General features: G+C 45.2%; 1 pseudogene; it reads left to right on the plus strand.

Annotated features, from left to right (window-relative positions):
• Positions 1-5,834: 5,834 nt before the first annotated feature.
• LOC112615293 lies at positions 5,835-6,466 on the plus strand (annotated as a pseudogene).
• The last annotated feature ends 1,732 nt before the right edge of the window (positions 6,467-8,198 follow it).

An 8,198-nucleotide genomic window follows, 5' to 3' on the forward strand; every position in this document is an offset into this window, starting at 1 on the left:
TCTTGGGACCTCAGAAGAAAAGCTCCATGAGGATAATTCCCAAGGACATGGGAGCCAGAGCTGGAATTTACCCGCCAGCTGCCTCCCAGTCTGGGAGAAGAGCTTCCTTGTCTGTGGGTTTCCACCTTGAGCGCTGAGGTTTGATGATCCACCAATCCTGGCTATGAGCAGAGGCCCACTGCCCCTGGGACATGGAGACAAAGCTGAAGAAGGAAGTCAGCTCATAAACGACTGAGTTGATCCTCACCATAGTCAATAAAATGGGCCCCAACCCTTAGGGAAGTCTCTGGCAAAGCCACAAGTCAACCTTTTTTGGAATCTCAGGGTTCCTGAATCCTGCTGAGGGTCCTGTCAGGAGTAAGAACAGCTGAAAGGAAGTATGTGAGTCTCCTATCTATATGGAGAGAAAAATAAACCTCTATTCCCATCACATTTGGGCAAACTGGTACTGCCTCTAAGTCAGTAAACTGTTTTTGGACGTGGTCAGGTTTCTGTCATCAACACAACATGCCCTGTTCATGACTTTCTGGAGTAGAACTGTTCACGTTGTATTTCTTGGATCCACAGAGTTCCAGAGGTAAGCAGAAGCACTGGCCAAGTAGGAGAGGGAATTAATACAACATTGTCCCAAGTGGCCTTCCCCCAGCCACTGCTGAGATTTCAAGTCTTGCTCTCAGGAAGCAACGGTTCATGAAAGCAGTCAGGCCTTTTATGGCTGAAACAAGGGGGCAGAAGTAGATGCTATTTCATGTGCTCCTCTTTGACTCTTATCATCTTACTTCCCCCTGGTACTGAAGTGACCAGAGACTCCAGCCTCTTTCAGTGCTTTCAAATCCAGGCTTACTGATGCTCTAATTTACTTATACTGCGAACTTGCATAAAGATAATTTATACAAAGACTTATTATTCTGAGTATGTCTGTGTATTTTTGCGGGTTTTTTATAATAAATATTTTTAAGGTAGGTTTTGAATTTCCCTGTAATTGTTTTCACTGTTTAATATGAAAAAGAGTTCCACTTACATTAGGTTTTTTGTATGGATATTCTGTTGTTCCACTGACACTTATTTCAAGAAGACTCTCTCTTGCTCTAAAGCTGCAAGTTTTAGCACATGTTTATACATGTTTTGTTGGTTTTGTTTTTCAGAACTCTCCATTCAGTTCCTTTGGTCTATCTCTGCACCCAAATCTCAAACTCTTCATTATAGTAGCTTTGTAATTCTTACTATCTGGTAGACAAATGACTCTTTTTCAAGTGTATATTGACTATGCTTGTCCATTTGCATGTCTTTATATTTTAGAATCAGGTGATTCTCACATGCCTTCAGGTCCAAAGTCCTTTGGCAGTTTTGATTTAGGATTGCAATCAATCTGTAGATTCCTTTTTGGGAAGAATCAACATATTTAAAATATTGAATATTCATGCCCATGAATTTATTTTATTTTATGTTCAGGTAGGTCTTTGTTAATATGCCTCAACAGCATTTTAATATTTTTGTCTGTAAAAATTTTTTGGTTAAGCTTTTTTAACCAAAAAATATTTTAACCAGCCATCAGCTGCCTCCCAGTCTTATTTGGTTAAAATGTTTTTGGTGAAATTATTTTCCTAAGATAATTGATATTTTGGTACTATAGGTTAAAACTATATATTCTTTACTTTCATTTTCATACTCTTTCCCTGACGAAAAATGAAGTTGATATTCTTTTGAATATTGACCTTATACTAGCAAACTGATATACTATCATATATTGAATAAATTATCTTTAGTTGTTTTGGATTCTTTTCGTGCACAGTCTAATCATCCATCAATCACAAAATCTTTGTTTCCAACTGGCCAATCTTCATTCCTTCATTTATTCCTCTTTGGATTACTACACTTGCTACTACCTCTAGTATAAGAAGTAATAGAAATACTTGTAGCAGAAACTCTAGGTTAGGCCTCAAGTTCAAACTAGAGGCTTTCAACATTTCCTTAAAAGATATATCTGTTATAGGTGTCTCATGCATATCCTTTTATCTAGTTTGGTAACATTTTTCATATTTGATAAACTTTATGTTTAAATAATTTTAGATTTATAAGAAAATTACAACAATAATAAGAAAGTTATCATATGTTCCACACTCAATTCCTCCTGTTATTAACATCTTACCTTGGTAAGGTTTCCTAAAACTAATGAACCAGTATTTATACATTGTTTTTAACAAATATTCTTTATTTATTATTGAACATACTTCAGTCACATTTTCTTACTTTTCACGAAATTCTGTTTTCTATCCCAGGATCCCCTGAGGATACTCCGTTGCTATTAGTTATCATGTTCCTTGGATGCCCTTTGGCTGTACCAGTTGATTGAGACATTTCTCGATTTTGAAAACATTGACACTTTTGACAGTTTCATGTGGTTAGGCATTTTGTAAAATTGACTTTGATTGGGATTTATGTGATTTTTTTTGTCATTATTTGATGTAAGTTATATTTCCTGGAAGGATGAACAGACAGGTGAAGTGCCATTCTTATCATATCATACCGACAGCACATAGTACCAACATAATTTGTCACTGATGATATTAACTTGATTACCGTGGCATCGTGGTGCTTTTTAGCTTTATTCAGGGTAAAGTTACATTATTTTTTGCCGTATGTTATACTGTCATCATGAGAAGAACAGGGAGACCCAGGACCAGCCAGTAGTCACATGAGGCCTGTGAGAGAACTGCAGAGACTCCCTGCCCACAAAGAGGAGGATCCATAGAATCCAGCTCCACTACTGCTGCCAGTCCTGGGAGGCCCTGGGGCATGGTGGCCCACTGTGGCATCCCCCTGACATCTCAGAGGACAGAAAGAGGAGAAGGCTGTGCTCAGGTGAGTCTCACTTCAGATCATGAGAGGGGAAGGGACTCAGGCCCTTCCAGGCATCCCTACGATGACACAGAGGAAGGACCGATGAGGCATCCCTCCCAAGAAACAGAAGGGCACACAAATCCAGTCCCTGTTTTCACCCTGGGAGGCCTTGGGCAGGGCCCTCAGTCAGGGATGCTAGCGCTTTTCACTTCGTCTTGGGGGTCGTCTCATGGAAATGGAAACCTTGATCTGAAGAACAAAGTGTCTGGAGAGCAAGGGAAGGGCTCCCAGGCCATGTCAGGAATAATAACTGCAGGAAAACAGAGTCCTGCCCACACCATTTCAGAAAAAGGACACCAGAGTCCTGCCTTGAGCCTAGGAGGTCCCACCCCCCTGTGGAGGGATGTGATTCTCCCTCTCTTCTACCTTGCAGGTCTCAGGGATGGGAGGGGCTTATTCGGAGGTGAAAGACTCAGATGCACAGAGGCAGGGAGCCCAGGCCATTTCAAGAGTCCAGGCACAGCCTCTCAGGAAGGCAGGAAGGGAACACCCATGACTCATAGTGCTCCCTGTCCTGTCCCTGTGCCTGCTGCCAGCTCTGGAGGAGCCCATCAGGGTCCCCAGATGACAACTTTCTGACTTCCATTTTGGGAGTCAGCTGGAGGGGAAGTTTTCTCCGAGGAGAGCAGCTTCAGTTAAGCAGAGGGAGAAACCCCAGGACTGGCCACTCTGTGAGAAGAGAGCTCTGTGGAAGGACAGTGACCTTCCAACATGGAGGGGAGGCGCAGGCTGCACCCTGCCACTCCCTGCTGTCAGCCCTGGAAAAGGATGTGGGGAGGTGGGCAGGGAAATATGGATGAGGGGCTTGAAGGGAGCAGGAAAAGGTGGAGGGGTACTGAGAGGTGGGCAGGAAGGGGTGGAAAGGGTCGGGGAGGTAGGCAGGAAGGGGTGGAGGGGGCCCAGGAGATGGGTAGGAAGGGGTGGAGAAGGGCCAGTAGGTGGTCAGGAAAGTGTGGGAAGGAGGTAGAGAGGTGAGGGGTGGTTCCTCCATAGAGAGGAGACCTAGTCCCATGCTGCCCCTGCTGTCATCCCTGGTCAGTTCTGGCAGGGTTGCAGGATGTGCTTTTCCGACTTGCATCCTGGGAGTCTGAAGTATTTGAGGCATTTTGTGAGAAGGCTCAATTGAAATCAGCAGACAGAAGACTCTTAGAACTGGCCAATCCTCAAGGTAAGGGCGCCAAGGGAGAACTGCGGGACCTCCCACCACAGAAAGAGGCAGCTCTGGCCTGCCCTGCACCTGCTGTGAGATTGGAGGTCACAGACAGGAAGAGGGCAACTAAGCGCTGAGGGACACGTCCTCATGACAGAAGAAGGCGGGAGGTGCCGGCCCTCTAGGGAATAAATAGGAAGACTTTGAGGAAGACCAGGGGAACTGCCACCTCAGAGAACAGATCCAGAGATTCCCACCCTGCTTCTCCATATCAGCCCTCGTAAAGTTCCCCAGTCAGCTCAGGCTGAGCGACAGCCCTCTCATTGGTGGGTGAGGGGTGTAGGGAAAGGGAAGGCCTTGGTCTGAGGGTCCCATGGCAAGTCAGCACAAGGAGCAACTTCCGGTTGGCAGAGGGAAGATTCCCAGGCCCTGCTGGGGATAAGAGTGAGGACTGAGGAGTCACATGTGCATCAGAACAGACGTGAGGCCACCCTGACTGCCCCCGTGGTAGAGTGCTGGGAGGCGGCTGCCACCTCACCACCTCCCACTGCTTTCAGGGATGTGGAGTTTGCCCTGAGGTTTTGGCTCAGGCCAGAAGAGTGGTAGGGACATGGCCCTGTCTGAGAAAAGGTGAGGATGCTCATTAAATTCTGATGGGACCATGCAGTCCAGAACTGTGGGGCTCTGGGTGTCTGGCCAGCCCCAGCTGTCAGCCCTGGGAGGCCCAAGGCTCTGCTTGCACTCTTTAGCCTGAGAGGCTCCCTCACTTCCTCTTGCAGGTGCTCCAGGAACCAGCAGTTGAAGACCTGGGTCTGAGGCACACTTCCTAAAACCAGCACCGCAGAGAAGGCCCAGACAGTGCCAGGAGTCAAAGTGAGTGCACACCCTGACTGTGTACCAAGGGCCCTACCCCCACAAACAGAGCAGACCCGGCAGCACCTGGCCATTGCCAACTACTGCCATTCCTGGTGCCTCAGGCTCTGCCTGCCAGCTGTGCCCTGAGGTGCTTTCTCACATCCTCCTACAGGTTCCCAGGAGACAAACCCCCTAGGAAGACAGGTGACCTGTGAGGCCCTAGAGCACCACCGTAAGAGAAGAAGAGCCGTAAGCCGGCCTTTGTCAGAGCCATCATGGGTGAGTTTCACACCTGAGGCCAATTACAGTGTTCCTCTCTCCCTCAGGCCTGTTGGATCCCATCATCCACATCCCTGCTCACACATTTACCTTCTGCTCCTGAGGAAGACATTATACTTTTATTTTGAAATGTTCCTAGCCGCAACTTTGAGGAAGACTTCCAGAACCAAATTGTGATAGAGAACTTGGTAGATGCACAGGATTCCACAGATGAGGAAGAGGAGAAAGCCTACTCCATTTCCTCTTCCTCTTTCTACTTATTATTCCCCACCTTTTCCTTCTCTTCTTCTTCCTCCTTCTCCTCCTCTTTCTTCTCTTCCTCCTCCTCCTCCTCATCCTCTACTCTGATTCTTGGTGCTCATGAGGAGAAGGAGAAGCTGTCTGCTGGGATGCTGCCTCTTCCCCAGAATCCTCCTAAGAGTCCTCCCCAGGGTCCTCTCCAGTGTTCCCTGTCCTTCTGCTCCTCCTCCACTTTATGGAGCCCATTCAATGAAGAGCCCAGCAGCCAAGAAGATGAACATACAAGTACCTGGCACAGCCTGACAGATAGTGAGTCCTTGTTCATTTATACACTGGATGAAAAGGTGGACGAGGTGGTACAGTTTCTTCTCCTCAGATATCAAACAAACAGCCTGTCACAAAAGCAGAGATGGTGACGAATGTCATCAACAGGTACAGGGGCTACTTTCCTATGATCTTCAGGAAAGCCCGTGAGTTCATAGAGATTCTTTTTGGCATTTCCCTGAGAGAGGTGGACCCTGAGGACTCCTACGTCTTTGTAAACTCATTAGAGCTCAGCTGTGAGGGGAGTGTGAGTGATGAGCAGGGTGTGCCCCAGAACCGCCTCATGATTCTTATTCTGAGTGTGATCTTCATTGAGGGCAACTGTGCGTCTGAGGAGTTCATCTGGGAAGTGCTGAATGCAATAGGGGTGTATGCTCAGAGGGTGGACTTCATCTGTGGGGAGCCCAGGGAGCTCGCCACTAAAGTTTGAGTGCAGGGACATTACCTGGAGTACCGGCATGTGCCCAGTAGTGCTCTTCTACGTTATGAATTCCTGTGGGGTCCGAGAGCCCATCCAGAAACTAGCAAGAAGAAAGTAGTGAGATTTTGGCCATGCAAAACAAAACCGTCCCTAGTTCCTTTCCAACCTCCTCCAAGGATGCTTTGAAAGATGTGGAAGACAGAGCCCAGGCCATAATTGACACCAAAAATGATGCTACTGCCATGGCCAGTGCAAGGTTCCGTGGCATCTCCAAAATCTTCTCCTGTCTTGAGTGAAGTCTAGGGCAGTTTCTTACCTCTGTGTTTGAAGAGGGCAGTTGAGGTACTAGGTAGTGGAGGGCCCAGGTGGGCTTGAGGGAACAACACAGTGTTCTTCGCATTTCTGTTCCATACGGGAGAGATGGAGATTTACCTCTTTTCCTTTTGTGTACTTTTTGAATGATTTTCCTTTTAACAGTAGGTTGAATTAGCTTCAGAATATTATTTTATAAATATTAGTCACATATGTATTGCTGTTTATCTAGTTTAAGAGTAACAGTCTGATATTTTGTAAAAAAAATTGGAAAAAGTTTGTCTCTTATTTTGTGATCTGTAACAGGATAACATGGTATTGCACTAGGAATTTTCTTGAAAATGTGTAAGAACTCAGCAGTTAAATAGTGGAACAAAATAAATGATGGTGAATAGTTACATTTGCTTATCCTGCTTAGTCTGTTGTTCTTGAAAATTAAAGAAATAGACCTGGTTTTTCTTAGCTTATTCAAGAAAGTAGCAGAAATTAAATGTTAATAAATAAAAGCATCTCTGACTGCTTTATCTGCCTAACATTCTGTGAGCATTTGCTTGCGGAGGGGACTCTTAGTAGTGGGGATACATGTGAAAAGCAAGAGTTATGCCTTACCTATAAAACAGTAGAATCTAGGAACAGAAGCCATGTCAAGAAGGTGGTAAGATGCTCTCTACAATCATAAGTTTACAAAGAGTGGGGAGGTGAGACTCCAGATGGAGTCTTCAAGTATAAAGTCCCTGAGCTAAGGTACTTTGGGGATTCAGGAAACTGCAGATGCTTCTGTGGGAGCTGATTGTTATGAAGCTGGGTGGTGCCAGGGGCCAGACTCTCAGAAGGTGAGAGAAAAGCCTGCAATGGAAAACTGCTCTGAGCAGTTCCCTCTGGGTGGAGGATGAGGCAGAGAGGAGTTTCCACATGGTGAATTAATGGAAGGTGTCTTGCAGCTCTCAAACTGGTGAGCTTGAACACAGTGCAAAGACTAGGTGATTGATACCCATCATTTGCAAGGGTTTCCTGAGAAATAAGGCGATAACTCCTTGAAATGCTTCCCAGAAGCTTCTAGGCTGGCATTCATTTTCCTAGCCTGGGACAGCCAGAGCCCATTCCATTGAAAAGACATTTAATTAGGTTATTTTGAATGTAATGTGGGCAACTGTAAGCAAGGGCTAGATTTTTAGTGGAGGATAAATAGAAATAGTGATTTGGATGTGTGAGCAAAGGGAAAGGCAAAAAGGAGTTGGTCTTTGATTCAAATTCTAGGATCTTTGAGCTGCATTCCACCTGGGGAATTCTCCCCTTACCCATGTTATATAATATATTATTTCAGAAAGAAAATGTACTGAGTTGTATTTATGAAGCTGAAATTTTGGTTGAGTTGGCATTTTATGACATATTCACCTACGTCTTCTCTGAGATGTTTCAGATAACAAAAACAAGAGCTAAATTTTTCATAAAAGACAGCAGTAGACTTTGAAGTTTTAATTCTATTGATAACGACTGCCATTATTAAAATTCCAATACATGCCAGTCACTGTGACAGGTGTTTTATTCACATTACGTACATTCCAGAACATCTACAATAAAGGACTTATCCAACCCATTTTACCCAGATGAAGAACCTGAGTCTCATAGTGCTTAATGAATTCCTCCAAGTTCACATGGCTAGAATGTGATAGGGCTGGAACATGAAACCTGCTGTGAATTGATCTAGGCACATAC

Source organism: Theropithecus gelada, chromosome X (assembly GCF_003255815.1).
Source record: "Theropithecus gelada isolate Dixy chromosome X, Tgel_1.0, whole genome shotgun sequence".
Classification (NCBI taxonomy): domain Eukaryota; kingdom Metazoa; phylum Chordata; class Mammalia; order Primates; family Cercopithecidae; genus Theropithecus; species Theropithecus gelada.